This window comes from Spinacia oleracea, chromosome 3, assembly GCF_020520425.1.
Source record: "Spinacia oleracea cultivar Varoflay chromosome 3, BTI_SOV_V1, whole genome shotgun sequence".
NCBI lineage: Eukaryota > Viridiplantae > Streptophyta > Magnoliopsida > Caryophyllales > Amaranthaceae > Spinacia > Spinacia oleracea.
In genome coordinates this window covers 28367714-28387926 of record NC_079489.1, presented here as the reverse complement: position 1 = coordinate 28387926, position 20213 = coordinate 28367714, and the positions used below count along the sequence as shown (strand labels likewise).

The window sequence follows — 20213 nt, the reverse complement described above, 5'->3', positions numbered from 1 at the left end:
GTTGTGTGGTTGAGGTTGTGGTGGTAAGCCAGGTGATCCACTAGGTTGCGAGTTGTAGTTACTCCGCGGTTGGTAGGGTTGTTGTGGTGGTGGAGGGTGTTGAATCTGGTGGGGGTTCTGAACATTAGTACTCCTATATGATAATAGGGGGTTGTTTTTATACCCCTCATTGTATGAGTTGGAATACGGATTGTTCTGCTTGTAGGACTGGAATGCATTGCATTGTTCGATGGAGCTCCGGCATACCTGTGCATAATGGCCTTGCATCCCACAACTATTACAGACATTAGCAGATTGGGCACTCATTGCAGCGACACTAGCATGTTGGGTGGATTGGGAAGATGCGATCTGTATATTGTCGAGCTTGTGATGTAGGGCAGTTAGCTGAGCAGTAAGCTGTTCAATAGAATTCATCTCATGCTTAACACCTCGGTCGGCAAAACCTCTAGGATTCCCATATTGGGCACTATGGATGGCCATCTCCTCAATCACCTCCAAAGCTCTAGGCACCTCCAGTTGCATAAATCTCCCACTGGCAGCTGAATCCAAAAGACACCTAGACTCATTACCCAGACCATTGTAAAACTGCTGAACCAGGAACCAGTCATCCAAACCATGGTGTGGGCACTCTCTTTGCAAGTCCTTGAATCTCTCCCAGACTTCGAACAAACTCTCATCTACTTGTTGAGAGATACCTAATATCTGACCCCTCAGACAAGCTGTCTTCTCAGGTGGGAAATATTTAACATAGAATGCAAGGGCCAAAGAATTCCAATCGGTGATTTTCATAGCTGCGCGGTTGAGACTGTTAATCCATAGCTTGGCCTTCCCACTCAATGAAAATGGAAAGAGTATCTCCATAGTCTGCTCCGGTGTTAAATTCTTCTGCTTAATGGTGGCACAATACTGAATGAAAGACTGAATGTGGAGATTGGGATCTTCACCCTTTTCCCCACCGAATTGGTGTCTCTCGATCATGTTTATCAGTTGGGGTTCAATCTTGAAATTCTCGACCGCAATGGAAGGCATGATTGCCTTGGGAAGCATAGACAGACTTGGTTTAGAATAGTCTGTAAGCCTTGGCACAAGTGGGGGTGGTGGTGCTTGGTCACCCATCTCTGAATCTGTATGGAATAGATTGCTTATCAGATAGTCGGATTCAGAGTCAGAATAGTCTCTCAACTGTTCAACGAATCTACGCCGTCTACGAAAGGTCCGTTCAGGTTCAGGATCGAACGAAGTCAGATCGCTGGTATGGACAGTCCTGGGCATAAACAAGCAAGAACTAGAAAACAGTCGTGAGATCCGGTCTCAAGGAACGGGAGTCCCTTGAGAAGTGACAAACAATAATCTAGAAAAACAATTAATAACAGAAAATAAAACCGTTTCCCCGGCAACGGCGCCAAAATTTGACAGGCTAAATCGCACTCCTATCAAAGATAAACCTAACATTCACCAACTAAAAATATAGCAAGGGAAGCAGGGATCGTATCCACAGGGAAACAATGTTCTTTCTACTATTAATTAACTAATCTAGACTACTGGTAACAAAGAATTGGATTGGTTTGTATATTAAGCTAAGGCAAATAATCAAACTGGAATATAACAATATTAAGGGAATCTAGGGCAGCGGTTCACCACAAATGCAGACCGGGATTGGACAACGGACAATAACAATTAATTAACAATCATAACTAGGAAAACATGCATCTCTCGAATCTTATGAATTCCTTAGGATAGAACAACCAGCGGGCTCTCGCTACGTACTAGAAATAATTCCTATCTAATAGCCACAGACCAAAAACATCAGATTTATACCTCTCGGCGCATAATCTAAGGTTAATCAAACTCAAATCAAAATAGTCCGGCCGAACAGAATTGACGAGCAATAATAATAAGCTATAGAAATTATAATCAATCAATCAAATAATCAAATCCACATATAATCCCAATCATGCATTCATGGATCCCCTAAACCCTAGAAATTAAACTACTCACTCATGATAACTAATAACAAAGCGATTAACATAATGGAAAACATGATCAAAGCAATAGAATAAATTAAAGTAAGAAACAATACCTAATTCTCCCACAATGGAAATTGAAAGCTTGTGTTTTTATATCAATCGAACTAAGTGTTTGAATTAATGTAGAGAGGAAATAAAACTTAGAAAAATAAACTAAGGGTTTAGTGCTGGAAAATAAGATGATCCTAAAAAAAATAAAACAAGTTTGCTTATATAGTTTTGCCAAAATAAGGCCTAAAAACGGAATTAAAAACGCGAAAAACTGCTGGAGGTTGGCGTCGCCCGATCGGGCGATTCAACATGCCATTTTTTTAGTTATTTAACTATTAACTATACTTTTCATAATCTCATCAAATCCTCCAAATTTTAGGATTATTTTAGAATCCTATCTTGATTACGTCAAATGTTCGTTTAGAAAACGTGGTTCGAGGAACTATAAGTGGAGCAATTCGGCATAAATTAATACCGACTCCTCAGAATTTGGTAACTTCAACTCCATTAACAACGACTTTTGAATCTTTTTTTGGTTTGAACCCAGCTCACGTACCGCTTTAATGGGCGAACAGCCCAACCCACTCGATAGTCGGCCCGATCGGGCCAATATCCGCCCGATCGGGCGGATTGCGAAATCTCCATAAAGCCTCCAGATTGACCGCCCGATCCGGATCGGGCGAGCTGCGCCCGATCGGGCGCGCGTTGATGAACTTGGCTTGCTTATACTTCCGCCCGATGGTTGCATTTCGCCCTCAGCTTCCAGGGCGATTTGCAATCTTCAAGGTATGTCGCCCGTATCACCAAGTCTAACTCCCGGGGCTCAACCATAAGCATCTAAGGCTCCCGAAAGTCGACGATGGAGGTCCCGAACTTCTCGGACTCATATAGTGGCCTTGATCAACAATGAAACGGGTCTAAAACGACCAATTTCTCATAATCAAACCTGAAACTCAAGGCACACTCAATAACACACATTAGTACTAGAAACGGCTCCTAAGAGCACGTTTGATACATAAAATTACTAAGGGACGGGGGTAAAAAACTCTATATAAAACGCATATATCAGATCCCCCAGGAGATGACTATCTCCCCCAATACCCATAGTGCTCCTCTAGCAGACCAAAACCCCATTGCAGAGGAGAGGGGACCTTCTAATTCCTTAACCTCCCACCACTTATTAACCACCCTTATTGCTACTACAACCCTCCTAACCAACAGAAACCACAATTTATTACCACTATCAACAATCACAGGAAAACCTTTACCATCAAAAAGAGAAAACAACACAACTACCCACAACAGCCTAAGCATTGACATTAGAACTAATAAAACAACCAAACAAGCCAACAACCAAACTCCAAAGGCTACAGAAACAAAAGAAAAATTGGCACTTAACTGAAACCCTTGACTACCCTTTACCTTTACCATCAAGATCGGGATATATCCGACACTACAAGACGGCGGCGGGTGATAGATTTCAGAACCCAAAATTCCCAAACTCACAGATCGCAACCAAAAATTAACAATCTAAACCGAAATTGAAACCCTTTTCCCTAAACCTTTACCTTTACCTACAGATTAAAAGAGGCGGCTCTTTACCTTTACCAGCAATTAATGGAGGCGGCGATTTAGGGGAGCTCGGATTAGAAGACGATGTGAACTGGACAGATCACCTCCGAAGTCGAAGAAAACCAGTGAACCCTTGTCGGTTGAAACAGACCCGGTGAGAAGAGCGGCGTAACTAAGAGGAGGTGGAAGCTCCCGATTGGCTCCTTCTTCTTCTTCTCTTTCCCGAAAACCACCTTCGTCGGCACCGCAAAAGAGCTGCAAAGGAAACCTATCAACCTTATTTCAGTCACCCAAAGTCGAAACCCTAACTTCGATTTGGTCGGAATCCTTGATGCAAGCTTCGCCAACAAGAATTAAACACAAAACAACCCAAAATTATAACAGAGGCTCACCGGCGACCCGATTTATGAGTCAAGATCGGGCCGCCGGTGAGCATGGGAGATACTAGGGTTTTGGTTTTTTGGGATATTTTAGAGAGAAGTGAGAGAGTTTTTCGATTAACCTTATTGGACATGATTGAAACTCATTAATAATAATGACAATAAAATAATTAATAATAATACTCCCTTAATTTTAAGGGGTATAGTAGGGATAAAGGCTTACTTGAGAATAAACAAGTGGGTAATTTAGATATTTACAAGGGTATAATGGGGATAAATGTTGGACAAATAAGAAAAGATTCTAAAAAAGGACTAATAAATAAAAACAACTCAATACGGAAAGAGGACTAAAACTCAAGAAGGGAGGGAGTAATAATAATAATAATAATATTAATAATAAGTACTTATTATTATTAATAAATAATAATAATAATAATAAATAAGAATAATATTAATAATTATAATTTATTATTATTAATTATGATTAATAGTAATAATTAATAATAATAATAATAATGATAACAGTAAAAATAATAAATAATACTCACTCTGTTCTTAAATATTAGTCCTATTTGGAATCTTGACACTATTCGCAGTTGAAGAGAATCTTCTAATTTATTTCAATACGTATTTCAAAATAGAAAATTTTGTGAAACACTAACTTTAAGTTTGGAGGTTTTGGGAATTGCTACTTTTCAAAAACTTTTTAAATTTTAACTGCCTTATAAATTTGGTTTGTTTGACTAACACTACCATTTGACATTTTTCGATAATGTTTTCGTCGTGTACTTCTTCTATTCTTTTAAATAGCTCTGTTCATTTTTCATTTTGTTTATTTGTCATATTAAATAACCGTTGTAGTGGGGTCCAAAGACGAAAAACATTAATGAAAAACGTGAAATGGTAGTGTTAGTCAAACAAACCAAACTTATAAGGTAGTAAAATATAATTTTCTTTTTAAAGGGTAGCAATTTAATTATAAAACCACCAAACTTAAAGGTAGTGTTTCACCAAATTTCCTTCAAAATATAGGGGATTTTGAATCGACGCCCTCATTCGTTAATAACGCCCGTATTTTTTATGGTAAAGTACGATTTTACCCTTTATAAAAAAACTCACGCTCACCCTCCTTCTCCACCATTACTGTCACCCTCACCCTCACAAAAACTCTGGGCACCTTCAAGAAACTCCGGTCACAAAAACTCCCTACCACCGGAATTCGCGGTCTCCGTTGCCGACCCTCTTGTCGCCTCCCTTTTGTCCTCCATTTTCGCCTCCTTCGTCCTCCCTTTTCGCCTCCCCTTCGTCCTCCCTTGTCGCCAATCCGCCTCCTCCTCCTTCGTTACCTCCACTGCGTAAGGTATAGTGTGAATTTAATGTATTTTTTTTAAAAAAAACTAAACGTCGCGCACGACTTTTCCGAGGGTTCCATGGCAGCCGGCGCAAAGGCTTTGCGCCGGCGATACGGTGGCCGTGCAGATCCGGTGCACGAGCACCGTGTCGCCGGCGCACAGCCTTTGCGCGACGGCCAAGGAACCCCCGCAAAAGCTGTGTGCGGGCCATGGAAATAGGTGTATTGCACGATCGCGCACGGTCATTGCTTGGCGACCATGTCAGCCGCGCACGGGAATTGCTTGGCTTTCATGGCCACCAAGAAAAGACCGTGCGCGGCTGACCGTCGGCGGTTCCATTTTCCGTGCGGTAGACCATGGTTCAAGGCCGCAATTTTCGAAGGTGAAGGTTGAAGGGAGATGGAGATGGTGATGACAAGAAGATGGTGGTGAAGGTGGATGGAGATGGTGGTGAAGGAGGGGGGAAGATGGAAGAAGATGGGAAGAGGGTCGCCGGAAAAATTTGGTGGGTTGTCGGAGAAGGGGTGGCAGTTTGAGGGGAAAATGGAAGGGGGGTAGAATTGTCCTTTTATATAAATAATGCGGGTGATTTTAGCGTGCGTGGGCGTCGAATAACGGCACACAAAATATATTCATGTGAGATCTTGTTTTATTTGTCTCAATGTATGGTTTCACAATATCAAATTTTTATAATTTTTTAACATACGTATTTGGAGATATTTTCAGCAATGTTGAGTTGAAACCAGTGAAAAGGTCAAAATGTGACTAATATTTAAGAACGCATGGAGTGATTATTATTATTATTATTATAATATTCATAAAAAATCATTAATAATAAAATTATTATTATTATTAATTATTATTGATAATAAATAATATTATTAAGGAATTTTTGTCAGAAAGGACCTTTTATAATCAAAAAATTGTGACAAAGGACCTTTTAAAAAAAAAGTTGTAAGGTAGGACCTAAATCAGAATTTTTGTTGTGAATAGGGACCAAGACCCATTTTCCGGTAGTCAAACCATATTCTCCGGCGTTGACCAACACGTGCGTGGCACGTGCCCCATAAAAGCGATTTTTTTTAATTTTCACCTCCAATTCCCCCTTGCATGCCTACTGAAAATCTAAAATTAAAAATCCCCTTTTCTCTCTCCTTCGTTGCTCTGTTCCTCGACGTTACCTTCTCATGGCTTCTTCATCTTCTTCATCAGTCCGTTGCATATTGCTTATGGAAAATAAAATTCATTGCTTCCTCTTGATTTTCGTTGCAATTCGTACCAGGTAAGAGTAAAATCCCTAATTGTTTTGGTCCAATTCCTCCAATTTCGTAACTTTCGAAATTAGGGTTCATAAGCTAAATTTATTTTCAGGCCGTAATTGGTTGTTTTTAGACCATATTGTTAGATTATGATTCATATGACAGTTCATAAATCATGCGGAAAAACCATAAAGCCAGGAAACATATTATTTACACATAATCATTTAGCATAGTTTAGATGCATACTCTTTGTTGCGTGCCTTCCCTAGCTGCGCCCGAACCGAACAAGAACAAGTCTTTAGGACTCCAAGTGTCGTCCCTCCGTAGATAGTCCACAGCACGTCCGGATCCGCCTTAAGATTGACCAACTAGAATCGCCCTTAAGGTTCTAATATTTTCGGTTGGGTAGGCAAGAATATTGGCTGATTTTTCTGCTTAAAAATCTTAGTTTTGAATACTTAAAAACTTGTATATAAATAATGACCCCTAGGCCTTTATTTATAGAGTTATGGAAAAGGAATCGCAATCCTAGTAGGATACGAATTAATTGAAATTAGAATCCTACATGAATTCTATTTAATTAATTTATCTAATTAGGAATAGGAATTTAATCACACACTAACTCTTGCAGTTTTAGGAATCTCGCATGAGCACAAACTCACACACACACACGGCAGCCACAAGGGCTGCCCATGCGCATGCGAGCAGCAGCCCATGCAGCGCGGCCCACGCATCCGTGGCCTTGGTGCGCGCTGGGCTTGTGGCGTGCGTGCTTGCTGGGCGATGGCCCGGCTTCGTGCTGGGCCTTCGTCCGGCAGGCCTCGTCCGATGCTAATTCGTACGATACGCTTCCTGATTAAATTTCCATTTCCGGAATCTATTTCCGATACGAACAATATTTAATATTTCCGATTCCGGAATTAATTTCCGTTTCGAACAAATATTTAATATTTCCGTTTCCGGAATTATTTTCCGATTCCGGTAATATTTCCGATTCTGACAATATTTCCGTTTCCGGCAATATTTCCGATTCTGGTAATATTTCCATTTCCAATAATATTTTCCGATACGTACCATGTTTCCGTTTCCGGCAACATCTACGACTTGGATAATATTCATATTTCCGATACGATCCATATTTCCGTTTCCGGCAATATCATCGTTTCCGGAGTATTCATTTCTTGCCTGTGACGATCTTAGCTCCCACTGAAACCAAGATCCGTCGGTTCCGAATATTCATAGATGGAGTATTTAATGCCATTAAATACTTGATCCGTTTACGTACTATTTGTGTGACCCTACGGGTTCAGTCAAGAGTAAGCTGTGGATTAATATCATTAATTCCACTTGAACTGAAGCGGCCTCTAGCTAGGCATTCAGCTCACTTGATCTCACTGAATTATTAACTTGTTAATTAATACTGAACCGCATTTATTAGACTTAACATAGAATGCATACTTGGACCAAGGGCATTATTTCCTTCAGTCTCCCACTTGTCCTTAGGGACAAGTGTGCATTTCCTAATTCCTTTGTCGCTCGATGCTTGCTCTTGAACATAAGGTAAGAGTTGTCATCCTTATTATGTCCAGAGGTGTTCCTCGGTTTCAGAGTTCAACTGATCAAATAAACAGATAATCATAGCCTATGATTCATCCGAGCACGGCCATGCATTTCACAGTTTCTAGCTCTCCGAGTGGCCTTGTACAACTTTTAAGCATCTCTTCCCGATTTATGGGAGGACAATCCCAATCTTGCGATCTTGAGATTAGACTTCGTTTGATAGGTGATTACCTGAGCGTTGCCTTTATAGCCTCCTTTTACGGTGCGACGGTTGGTCAACGTCAAAGCAACCAGTTCTCAAACAAGTAATCTCAAATCACTCAGGTATTGAGGATTTAGTGTCTAATAATTTAATGAAATTTACTTATGACAGACTTTCATCTCTTACAGTAAAGTTTCATAGGTCTTGTCCGATACTAGTCTTCCCAAAGTAAGTATCTATGCAAATGATTATGACATTGCCATGTCCACATAGTTCAAAAAACAGAACTACTAGTCATCTTGCATTCTAATCGTCTAACGTTTTCTATGCGTCCAATTTTATAGAAAACTCCGATTAGGGACCATTTTCAACCTTTGACATTCAAGTTCACTTGATAGACATTTCTTAGTCACAGGACTGGTCCTGACAGTCTATCTTGAATATATCGTCAAGTTGAAGGGACTCATCATTTAATAAACCACAAATTAAATGGAAAAATGAATTTCTTTCATTTATTGTGAATGATTAACCAATAATGTTTTACAAAGATTTAAACTCTAAAACTTTAAAACATTAAACAGAGACATCAAGGCCATTCTCCAATATGCTTGATTCCCATAGCTGCAGTGTGCGAGTTGTGCTTCGCTTGCGGCAGAGGTTTAGTTAATGGATCTGATATGTTGTCATCAGTTCCAATTTTGCTTATCTCGACTTCTTTTCTTTCAACGAACTCTCGTAGAAGGTGAAATCTACGAAGTACATGCTTGACTCTCTGGTGGTGTCTAGGCTCTTTTGCCTGTGCAATAGCTCCGTTATTATCACAATACAGGGCTATTGGTCCTTTAATGGAGGGGACTACACCAAGTTCTCCTATGAACTTCCTTAGCCATATAGCTTCCTTTGCTGCTTCATGTGCAGCAATGTACTCCGCTTCAGTTGTAGAATCCGCAATGGTGCTTTGCTTAGCACTTTTCCAGCTTACTGCTCCTCCGTTGAGGCAGAAGACAAACCCAGACTGTGATCTGAAATCATCTTTGTCGGTTTGGAAACTTGCGTCCGTATAGCCTTTAACAATTAATTCATCATCTCCACCATAGACCAGGAAGTCATCTTTGTGCCTTTTCAGGTACTTCAGAATGTTCTTGGCAGCAGTCCAATGCGCCTCTCCTGGGTCTGACTGGTATCTGCTCGTAGCACTGAGTGCGTACGCAACATCCGGGCGTGTACATATCATAGCATACATTATTGAACCAATCAATGATGCATATGGAATCCCATTCATTCGTCTACGCTCATCAAGTGTTTTTGGGCACTGAGTCTTGCTTGGAGTCATTCCATGAGACATGGGTAGGTAGCCTCGCTTGGAGTCCGCCATCTTGAACCTATCAAGCACCTTATTGATATAAGTGCTTTGACTAAGTCCAATCATCTTTTTAGATCTATCTCTGTAAATCTTGATGCCCAATATGTACTGTGCTTCTCCTAGATCCTTCATCGAAAAACATTTCCCAAGCCAAATCTTGACAGAGTTCAACATAGGAATGTCATTTCCGATAAGCAATATGTCGTCGACATATAATACTAGGAAAGCAATTTTGCTCCCACTGACCTTCTTGTATACACAAGATTCGTCCGCGTTTTTGATGAAACCAAAGTCACTGACTGCTTCATCAAAACGTATATTCCAGCTCCTGGATGCCTGCTTCAATCCGTAGATTGACTTCTTTAGCTTGCATACCTTTTTAGCATTCTTTGGATCCTCAAAACCTTCAGGCTGTGTCATAAACACAGTTTCTGTTAAAACGCCGTTTAAGAAAGCAGTTTTGACATCCATCTGCCATATTTCGTAATCGTAATATGCAGCGATTGCTAACATTATTCGAATAGACTTTAGCATTGCAACTGGTGAAAAGGTTTCATCGTAATCCACACCGTGGACTTGCCTGTAACCTTTTGCAACCAATCTAGCTTTGAAAACTTCAAGTTTCCCATCCTTGTCCTTTTCAGTTTGAAAACCCATTTGCTTCCAATGGCTTGGTAGCCATCTGGCAAATCGACCAAATCCCATACTTGGTTTTCAGACATGGAGTCTAATTCAGATTGCATGGCTTCTTGCCATTGCTTGGAGCTAGGGCTCGTCATAGCTTGCTTGTAAGTCGCAGGTTCATCACTTTCAAGTAATAGAACGTCATAGCTCTCGTTCGTCAAAATACCCAAGTACCTTTCCGGTTGAGATCTATATCTTTGCGATCTACGCGGGGTAACATTTCTAGATTGACCATGATTCTCACCAGATTCTTCTAAAGATCTCTGAGTTTCATCCTGAATGTCATCTTGAGCATTCTCTAGAGTTTGTTGTTCGACTCGAATTTCTTCGAGGTCTACTTTTCTCCCACTTGTCATTTTGGAAATATGATCCTTCTCCAAAAAGACACCATCTCGAGCAACAAACACTTTGTTCTCAGATGTATTGTAGAAGTAATACCCCTTTGTTTCCTTTGGATAGCCCACAAGGATACATTTGTCAGATTTTGGATGAAGTTTGTCTGAAATTAATCGTTTGACGTATACTTCACATCCCCAAATCTTAAGAAAAGACACATTTGGAGGCTTTCCAAACCATAATTCGTATGGAGTCTTTTCGACAGCTTTAGACGGAGCTCTATTTATAGTGAGTGCAGCTGTATTTAGTGCATGTCCCCAAAATTCTAATGGAAGTTCGGCCTGACCCATCATTGACCTGACCATGTCTAGCAAGGTTCTGTTCCTCCGTTCTGACACACCGTTCCATTGTGGTGTTCCAGGAGGAGTCAATTCTGATAGAATTCCACATTCTTTCAGATGGTCATCAAATTCATAGCTCAGATATTCACCGCCTCTATCAGACCGCAGTGCCTTAATCTTCTTGCCTAATTGATTCTCTACTTCACTCTGAAATTCCTTGAATTTGTCAAAGGATTCAGACTTATGCTTCATTAGGTAGACATAACCATACCTACTGAAGTCATCAGTGAAAGTGATAAAGTAGCTGAAACCACCTCTAGCATTTGTACTCATTGGTCCACATACATCTGTATGGATTAAACCCAATAGTTCATTTGCTCTTTCTCCAACTTTAGAGAAAGGTTGCTTTGTCATTTTGCCAAGTAAACATGATTCGCATTTACCATAATCCTCTAAGTCAAATGGTTCTAGAATTCCTTCTCTTTGAAGTCTTTCTAAGCGTTTCAAGTTTATATGGCCTAATCGACAATGCCACAGATAGGTGAGATCTGAATCATCCTTTTTGGCCTTTTTGGTATTTATGTTATATACTTGTTTGTCGTGATCTAATAAATAAAGTCCATTGACTAATCTAGCAGATCCATAAAACATCTCTTTAAAATAAAACGAACAACTATTGTCTTTTATTATAAAGGAAAATCCCTTAGCATCTAAGCAAGAAACTGAAATGATGTTTTTAGTAAGACTTGGAACATGGAAACATTCTTCCAGTTCCAAAACTAGCCCGGAGGGCAACGACAAATAGTAAGTTCCTACAGCTAATGCAGCAATCCGTGCTCCATTTCCCACTCGTAGGTCGACTTCATCCTTGCTTAACTTTCTACTTCTTCTTAGTCCCTGTGGATTGGAACATAAGTGTGAGCCACAACCTGTATCTAATACCCAAGAAGTTGAATTAGCAAGTATACAGTCTATAACGAAAATACCTGAAGATGGAACGACTGTTCCGTTCTTCTGATCTTCCTTTAGCTTCAAGCAATCTCTCTTCCAATGCCCCTTCTTCTTGCAGTAGAAGCATTCGGATTCAGAAGTGGGTTGACTGACCTTCCTCTTTGCAGATTTGGCGCCAGTTTGCTTAGTTGGGCTGGCCTTGTTGCCACCTTTCTTAGCATTCCTCTTCTTTCCAGATTTCTTGAACTTGCCCCCACGCACCATAAGCACATCCTGCTTATCACTTTTGAGCGTCTTTTCAGCGGTCTTCAGCATACCGTGAAGCTCAGTGAGCGTTTTGTCCAGACTATTCATACTGTAGTTCAGTTTGAACTGATCATACCCGCTATGAAGAGAATGGAGGATGGTGTCTATAGCCATTTCCTGAGAAAATTGCTGATCCAGCCGACTCATATTCTCAATGAGTCCAATCATTTTGAGAACATGTGGACTTACGGGCTCGCCTTTCTTAAGCTTGGTCTCAAGAATTTGCCTATGAGTCTCGAATCTTTCGACTCGAGCCAGATCTTGGAACATGTTCTTCAACTCACTGATGATTGTGAAAGCATCTGAGTTGATGAACGTTTTCTGCAGATCCGCACTCATGGTGGCGAGCATTAGACATTTCACATCCTTGTTGGCATCAATCCAACGATTGAGGGCTGCCTGAGTGACCCCGTCGCCTGGAGCTTCGGGCATCGCCTCATCTAGGACATACTCCTTTTCTTCCTGCATAAGAACTATTTGCAAGTTCCTTTGCCAGTCAAGGAAGTTTTTCCCGTTCAACTTCTCCTTTTCGAGAATTGATCGAATGTTGAATGAATTGTTGTTTGCCATATTAAAAACTACAATTGAAAAGAATAAACAAATAAATAACCATTCACAGTTTCTCTTAATAAACTTAAATTCTAGCATACATGCATAATTCAATGTTTATTAAGCATTTTATTCAAGTTATGTGTTCCGGCAGGTGTGAATAAAATGATTCCAAGATCCTAAAATCATTGAAGAACTAAGCACAGTTTGTCGACTTAATCCTAGAACATCTTAGGTAAGCAAAAGCCTTTTGCTAATAGTCTAGAAACTATTCTTGGTTGATAGGTACGTCTAAGAACTTATTAGGTAAACCTATCGAATTTGCCACGACATAAAAGGACTCCTTACTTATATCGTTGAGTTTCACCAAAACTAACATGTACTCACAATTATTTGTGTACCTTGCCCCTTTAGGACCAATAAGTAACACCTCGCTGAGCGAAAACTATTACTAGATTGATGTAAAGGATATCCAAGCAAGTGTATATTTTGGCATGGCACCTTTTAACTCAATTTTTTTTAAGTTTGGAACTTAAGGCTCTTACTATGTTGGTTAGATTTTAAGTGAACTAAAATCCTTAATCATGCAACATAATCAAGCTTTTGATCTCATGCATTTTAAGACATATTTAAAACAATAAATAACTTAAAACATGCATAAGATATTTGTGATCTAGTATGGCCCGACTTCATCTTGAAGCTTTGACTTCAAAGTCCGTCTTGAAAATCTCCGTGGGAGGCACCATTTTCTTCAAATAGGATAAGCTATAACTAATTACAACTATTTGATGGTACGCAGACCATATTTGAATTGAAAAATAACTTTGGTGCTTTAGACCAATTACATTCAAATTAATGGTACGCAGACCATATTTTCTATCCTATTTGGGCCATACTAGTCACTTCATAACCTGCAAAACAGTACATATACAATATATACCATTCACCCATTCATTATCATGAATGGCCCACATAGCTGGTTAGTAAAACACATTATGCATCACGTAAACATTTGCAGCAATTAATCAAGGGCACCAATAATCTACCAATTATTCAGTCCTTATTAATTCTAATCAAGTTGTTTTAACCTTAAGGATTTGTAGACCTAATCAAGAGTTTATGACTAAAAAGCGCTCCCACTTAAACCAATAAATTCATATGCTTTACTAATTTTAAACATAAAATTGTATTTCTAGTCTAACCGGAAACATACAAATTTAATTAAAATTTAAAGCTCATATAAATTTATAATTGAATCCAAAAATTTTAAAATTAATTTCAGTCGCATTTAAATTAATTCATGATTTTAATTTTAGTAAAATAATTAGAATAAATTCCATTTATTATAATTATAATATTCAAAATTAAAATCCAAGAAATTAATTCAAATTATTAATTTTAAAATTAATTAAAATTACGTGAACTGAAATTTTCAAATTAAACATTCAAAACGATCTAATCGTAACGCAAACACCCTACGCGTTGCACGCCCATGGGCCGTACGCACACAGCCATTGCTGGCCATGTGCGCGCAGCCCATGCGCTCGTCGCATAGCTGCTGCTGTCCTATCGCAAGCCTCCGCACAGCGCCCCATCGCACGCGAGCTATCGCTCGCAGTGCGCGCGCGCGAGATTGCTCGCTGGGCGCGCGACATCGCTCGCTGGGCGCGCTGGCTCGCTCGCTGTGCGCGCGAGCCATCGCTCGCTGGGGCGCGACATCGCTCGCTGGGCGGGCGACATCGCGCGCTGTGCGCGCGAGCCATCGCTCGCTGAGGCGCGACATCGCTCGCTGGGCGAGCGACATCGCGCGCTGTGCGCGCGAGTAGTGCTGGGCGCAGCGCTCGTGGCACGCGAGCTTGCGCTCGCTGCGCGCGAGGCTGCGCGCACTTGTGCGAGGCAGCGCGCGTTGTGGCGCAGCTCGCTTGCTGCCCACACGCGACTGCCTTGGCTCGCCCCTCGCCCATGCCCATTCGTTCATTGCTCGTGGCACACGACACAAGGCAGGGCTGCTGCCTTGTGCTCGTGCACTACGCCCTTGCTCATTGCATTCGTGCCGCACGGGCGACGAGCTCCCTTGCTCGTCGTCGCATGCCCGCATTATACAACACCCCTTAAGGGTAACACGAAGCGTCCATTGCTTCGTGCGTGCAAGTTATTTGAACGAATCGCATAAAAATTTAAAATTTATATTTAAAATTAATGACAAATTAATAAATAATATTAATTTCATAATTTTAGGGCGAAAAATCGAAAATTTATTATCCAATTGATTTCCGATTGATATGGATTCAAGTCTAGGTCATAAAAATTTAAAATTTATCGTAAATTTACAATTTTTATGGTGGTTTTTAATCATAGGTTTCTAATTAAATTACAATTAATTATGAAAATCAAATTAATTCTAAATTATTCTAATTTTCAACAAATTAATCATAATTACAAATTAGATTGCATAATTAACAAGACTAGGCATTCAAACTTGTTAAACATATGCAGTAGGTCAATCAAAAATTCAAGATTTATCAACAAGAATCGCAAATATTTAATTTAACATCTTAAATTTACGAAATTTTGCATTCGAAAAACTAAAACCTTCGAAAAGTCATAGTTAGGCTTCGAATTTGAGAATTCTGGGTTCGGCAGAAAAATACTATTTTTGTCAAAATTTTAGAATGCCTTTTACATGCGGAATTGACACAAAAATCACTCAATTCGGATGAGTAACGAAGAAACTGCCGAAAAACTGCGTACGTATAATTAAATAAACGCAATTTGCAATTAATTAACAATTACGAAAATTAATCACCCCTTTTAATTCTTGCAAATTTGTAATATTTAACCATGTTCATGCAATTTAGATTATGAAAATAATAAGGGGCTCGTGATACCACTGTTAGATTATGATTCATATGACAGTTCATAAATCATGCGGAAAAACCATAAAGCCAGGAAACATATTATTTACACATAATCATTTAGCATAGTTTAGATGCATACTCTTTGTTGCGTGCCTTCCCTAGCTGCGCCCGAACCGAACAAGAACAAGTCTTTAGGACTCCAAGTGTCGTCCCTCCGTAGATAGTCCACAGCACGTCCGAATCCGCCTTAAGATTGACCAACTAGAATCGCCCTTAAGGTTCTAATATTTTCGGTTGGGTAGGCAAGAATATTGGCTGATTTTTCTGCTTAAAAATCTTAGTTTTGAATACTTAAAAACTTGTATATAAATAATGACCCCTAGGCCTTTATTTATAGAGTTATGGAAAAGGAATCGCAATCCTAGTAGGATACGAATTAATTGAAATTAGAATCCTACATGAATTCTATTTAATTAATTTATCTAATTAGGAATAGGAATTTAATCACACACTAACTCTTGCAGTTTTAGGAATCTCGCATGAGCACAAACTCACACACACACACGGCAGCCACAAGGGCTGCCCATGCGCATGCGAGCAGCAGCCCATGCAGCGCGGCCCACGCATCCGTGGCCTTGGTGCGCGCTGGGCTTGTGGCGTGCGTGCTTGCTGGGCGATGGCCCGGCTTCGTGCTGGGCCTTCGTCCGGCAGGCCTCGTCCGATGCTAATTCGTACGATACGCTTCCTGATTAAATTTCCATTTCCGGAATCTATTTCCGATACGAACAATATTTAATATTTCCGATTCCGGAATTAATTTCCGTTTCGAACAAATATTTAATATTTCCGTTTCCGGAATTATTTTCCGATTCCGGTAATATTTCCGATTCTGACAATATTTCCGTTTCCGGCAATATTTCCGATTCTGGTAATATTTCCATTTCCAATAATATTTTCCGATACGTACCATGTTTCCGTTTCCGGCAACATCTACGACTTGGATAATATTCATATTTCCGATACGATCCATATTTCCGTTTCCGGCAATATCATCGTTTCCGGAGTATTCATTTCTTGCCTGTGACGATCTTAGCTCCCACTGAAACCAAGATCCGTCGGTTCCGAATATTCATAGATGGAGTATTTAATGCCATTAAATACTTGATCCGTTTACGTACTATTTGTGTGACCCTACGGGTTCAGTCAAGAGTAAGCTGTGGATTAATATCATTAATTCCACTTGAACTGAAGCGGCCTCTAGCTAGGCATTCAGCTCACTTGATCTCACTGAATTATTAACTTGTTAATTAATACTGAACCGCATTTATTAGACTTAACATAGAATGCATACTTGGACCAAGGGCATTATTTCCTTCACATATATACTAGAGGGTTGTTGGTCTCTTCAGAGGCGGCAACGACGACAACTCGAGTGTTAATTCTGATTTAGGTCCTACACCAACTCGAAATAATTAATAAGTCATTTTTATGGGGCACGTGCCACGCACGCTCTGGTCAACGCCGGAGAATGTGGTTTGACTACCGGAAAAGGGGTCTTGGTCCCTATTCACAACAAAAATTCTGATTTAGGTCCTACCTCACAACTTTTTTTTAAAAGGTCCTTTGTCACAATTTTTTGATTTTAAAAGGTCCTTTCTGACAAAAATTCCTAATCGTTTTAATGGGTCACGTGCATTGCACGTGGTGGTCAACGCCGGAGAAATGGGTTTGACTGCCGGAAAATAGGTCTTGGTCCTTATTCACAACAAAAAATCTAATTTTAGGTCCTATTTCACAACTTTTTTTTTAGAAGTTCCTTTGTCACAATTTTTCGAATATAAAAGGTCATTTCTTACAAAAATTCCTATTATTAATAATAATAATCTGTACTGCCTCCATTGCTCGAAGTTCTTTACTCCTAGAAATATATGTTAAAAGTACAAAAACTTTAACAGTAAATTCTCACAGTTATATACATCAAAACTTTATCATGTAATCTGTAAGATTTTGTTAGATTGATATCGTTATGTACTTTTAGAATATCAACTTTTTATATTTTTTTCATGTACGAAATTGGATATATTCATGGTTGAAACTGCATTGGAATCCGTGCAAATAGTAACTGTAATGAATTTTAAGGAATGGAGGTAATAATAATAATAAAAATATAAAAATAATAATAATAATTATTATTATTATATAATATAATAATAATAATAATAATAATAATAATAATAATAATAATAATAAAGTAACGAGTTTAAGTAAAGATTCTTGATTGATTAATTAGCCGATTTTGCTCTCGAGAGGTTTCGAAGAGGTGACTGACTTCTCCTATTTCGACGCCATGGCTGATGAATCATATTTATATAGGGTATTCTAGGCTCATTTAGGTTGCATTTCTAGGCATTCGTCTCATTTTAGTTGCATTTAGAGTCATAATTGCATAAGTCGTCGTTATTGTACTCTATTACGCTCCGTTTGTGTTTTCTTTGATATTTCAGGTGATTTTACAATCATTTGGGTTCTTTCGGAGTGTTTGGAGGTGGAACTAATGATCACCGGATGGTTTGAGTCGGAGACGAAGTGTTTGATCGGAGAATTGAGTTTTCCGGGGATGATTAACTCGATGTATCGCTTGTGCATAGCTCGCAAGATCCCTCGTTGGCTTGCAAGATCCCTCGTTGGCTCGCAAGATCCCTCGTTGGCTCGCAAGACATCTATCGTAGGCTCGCTACATTTATCGTTGGCTCGCAAGATCCCTCGTTGGCTCGCAAGACATTTATCGTAGGCTCGCTACATTTATCGTTGGCTCGCTACATCTATCGTCGTGCCTCATCGCTTCATGGTTGCTTGCTTCACTAGGCCAGCGAGGGATGGCTCGCTAGCTCCCTCGATGCCTCGTTGCTCGTCGCCTTGGCCTGCTATGCATCTCACTAGGCCAGCGAGGGATGGCTCGCTAGCTCCCTCGCTGCCTCGTTGCTCGTCGTCTTGTCTTGCTGCACTTCACTAGGCCAGCGAGGGATGGCTCGCTAGCTCCCTCGCTGCCTATAGCTTCGTCGCTTAGCTTGCTACACACACGCGCAGGGCAGCGAGGGATGGCTCGCTAGCTCCCTCGCTGCTCTACCTTCTTGCTAGTCGCTCATCATGATGCCAGCGAGGGATGGTGCGCGAGATCCCTCGCTGCCCATGCCTCGCCATCTATCTTCCCGTGTGCGCGGCTCGTGCTCGGGTTTGGCTGCCACATCATCGCTCCATCGACCAATCATCGACGACTTTTATTTTTTATTTTCATATTTATTTATTTATTTTATTTTAGAAAATAGGAGCATATAAATACTCAAGGGAACTAATTTATTTCCCTCATGTTATTATTTCCTGAGAATTCTTTTAAACGCTCAGTTTTATTTCTCTCTCTACACATTATTGAGCCCTAGTTCATTCCATTCAATTAATCAATATAGAGGTATTTTTCATAATTTCTTTTGCTTTAATTTATTATTATTGTTTTCGTTCCTTAGTTTAATTTTTCCTTTGATTATGAAATTCATGTTTATTATTTCTATCATGTTTATTAATTCAATTATGAGCGAGTAGTCGTACTCTAGGGCTAAGTAAGGGAAGTCATGTTTATACCATGATTATTATGCATAAAGTTTGGTAATTTATAGATTATTGCTTGAGTATTCCGATTGATTTGTTTTAATTGTTGATTCATGTTATCGGCCAGTTTCATGAATTGATTATCTAGCTAATAGGAATTAGAATCGAAAGATCGTATTTTTAGAGGCTTAGTGCAATTGGCAATTCTTATTATGTTAGCGACCGTACTGCATTTGTTGAATTGAAAGTGTTAAGACCCGACCGTAGGATTAGCATGTACTTTAATTACTCGGTCTAGTTTATTCGTTGTCGAATTGAATTGTGTTATTGGATTGGTACAAGCATGGTGAACCGAACAGACGCCCTAGACCTTTAATTCATTGATAAATTACTCATTTTTATTATTGCTTTAGCTTTAGTAGTTAATACTCAAACTCAACTTTCGTTATTGAAATAGTTCGTATAATTGGGCAAAAACTAATAGAACTTGTCTCCCTGTGGGATCGACCCGTATTTGCTAAGTATCTGCTAATAACAGACACCGTGCACTTGCGGTATCACTTTTTAATTCATCAAGTTTTTGGCGCCGTTGCCGGGGAGACGGCTATATTCTATTAGTTTTAGTTTGATTATTTGAACTGTTTCCATTGTCTCATTGGAACTCTCAGTTCCAATTGAGGCAAATCTCACTGCGTTTTCTTTCGTTGTTGTTTATGCCCTGGTCTGCCAGAACGGGTACCTTGGTTCCTCCCGATCCCGATCTTGGAAAGACCCTTCGTCAACTAAAAAAGCAATAGAAAAAAAAGAAGCAGTCAGGGTCCCAAGACTCACAGACTCCACCGAGTCACACGATGTCTAAATCCCTAAAATCATATGGGG

At 39.8% G+C, this 20213-nt stretch overlaps 1 non-coding gene across 1 annotated transcript; it reads left to right on the top strand.

Annotated features, from left to right (window-relative positions):
- The first annotated feature begins 610 nt into the window (after positions 1-610).
- On the top strand, positions 611-717 carry LOC130470962 (small nucleolar RNA R71). Its single transcript, XR_008931673.1, has one exon. It is a non-coding gene; the product is annotated as a small nucleolar RNA R71 (small nucleolar RNA).
- Positions 718-20213: the final 19496 nt, after the last annotated feature.